This window comes from Furipterus horrens, unplaced genomic scaffold, assembly GCF_987537825.1.
Source record: "Furipterus horrens unplaced genomic scaffold, mFurHor1.1.pri manual_scaffold_8, whole genome shotgun sequence".
Lineage (NCBI taxonomy): Eukaryota > Metazoa > Chordata > Mammalia > Chiroptera > Furipteridae > Furipterus > Furipterus horrens.
In genome coordinates this window covers 103,469,294-103,471,393 of record NW_028327178.1, presented here as the reverse complement: position 1 = coordinate 103,471,393, position 2,100 = coordinate 103,469,294, and positions in this window count along the sequence as shown.

Below are 2,100 nucleotides of genomic sequence, written 5' to 3'. Positions count from 1 at the left end.
GCACGGCCTTAGCTTCTTGGAAATGTGGAGAGAGAAGGACCAGATTGTGGATCGGCCCCCGGGGCATCATTAACCTGTTGAGGGCCTTTTGGTGAAGGGGTTGGATGAAGCCATTGGGTCATTGCCACAAAGAAGTACAATTTCGCTTTCTCCATTTTCACTTTAAATATGCGGCCCTTTTAGCCTGTCCTTTCCCCACTAGCATAGAAAAGTAGGCAGAGATAAATTTAGAAATTGCACTTGGCTGACAGGAACAGAGACTGGACTTCAGTGGCTTAGACAAATTAGAGATTTCTTTCTTTCCTGTGAAATCAGTCTGGAGGTCCACATTCCAAGGGGAAGGGACCGTAGCTCCTTGAGGTTGGCAGGGATCCCATTTTCTTACATCTTCAGCACGGAACTTCCCTCCTGAAGATCACGAAGTGGCTACCGCAGCTCCAGCCATCAGTTTGCATGACAGGGAAAGCGAAGGAGAATGACAAACCACCTAAGCGCGTTCTTGGAAGGCCCGCCATCAATGTCCACTTATGATGCATTGGCCACTCAGTCTCGGCACTGCTGACATTCTGGACTGAATAAATTCTTTGTTGTGGGAGGGCGTCCTGTGGACTGTCGCATGCTCAGCCGCGTCCCTGTCTGCCCACTGGATGTTAGCAGGATTTCCCCAGCTGTGAGAACCCAGAAGGTCTCCGGACATGGACACAATCCTCTGGGAGACAAAACTGCCCCTGATTGAGAAACACTGGAGCCCTCGCAGATACAAGAGAAGTGGAGAAATGGGATTTTGGAACATATTCCCACCCCCAAGAGTGTAGGAGTTTCTATTACTAAGGAAGACATGGAGATGGGACATTTGGGTGGCAAGTAACAGTCTCTGTCCCGAGAGCAGTCATTCATTTTCCTCTTACTCCTACTCAGAAGAAACAGTGGCCCAAGAGGGATGGTGAACAGTGTTAGTATCAGGAACAATAGGAAGTGGTGGGGACTGTGGCGAACTGAGAGCAAAGGCCCCAACTAAAGGGGGTGCTTTCCAGCTCCGCTACCAAAAGGGAGTGGGGAACTGGAGTTCCTGGAACTTCTGAGTTTTTCAAGATAATCTAGAAATCAAGATTTTCATATGTAATCTCCCATTTAAAAATACTGGCCACCAGTTCAATTTTTATAAAGATTTTTTTATGAGTGACATTTGACCCACGGGATGCTAGTTTGCAGCAACTGGTATATATAATATGATTTTTTTTTAAGTTATTGTGAAAAATCTCAAACATACACAAAAATAGGATCATGTCGTTAACACCTGTTTATCCACCTTTAGTAATTATCCACATTTCGGCAATCTCATTTTTATTCTGTCCCCACAACTCGCTCTTTCTTTGCTAGAGTACTTTAAGGTAAATGACAGGCTTCTTGTCATTTCACTGCTAAATACTCAATAATCACTTAAAAAAACTGAAATCACCACGGTGTTATCACACCTACCAAAGGGGACGAGCTTCTGATATGGACGAGATGATATTTGTCACAATGATTAGTTTTTATGTTACTTTATTTTTTATGAAGGTAACGTTGGTTTCTAACATTATGCAAGTTGCAGGTGGGCAGCATTATGATCTGACATCTGTATACACTACATCATGCTCACCATGAAAAGTTTAGCTCCCATGTGTCATCACACGATCGATCCCCTTTGCCCATTTCACCCCCCCTCCACCCCCTACCCCTCTGTGAGCAGGAGGCTTCCCACTCTGCCCTTCTAAGCTTTATTAACTGATCCTTCCCCTTGTCTCCTGATCATCTTCCCTCCCTCATCTCTGTCCCTCCTTTTACCCAGATAGACGGACACACAGGCAGATATACAGACACACACACAGAAGCACATAGACAAACAACTGCAGAAATACATGCAAACACAGACCAACGCACAAAACACTACACACACACACACAACCACAAACATGCACGCATGCAGACACACGTGCACTCCTCAACCACCTCTTCAAGAAGAAAGCCCACATCTTGGATTTGGACCTGCGAGCATTTAAAACTGGGCTGGAACCAGCGCCTTCCCAATTCCCACCCACATCCTGTCATCTCCCCCGT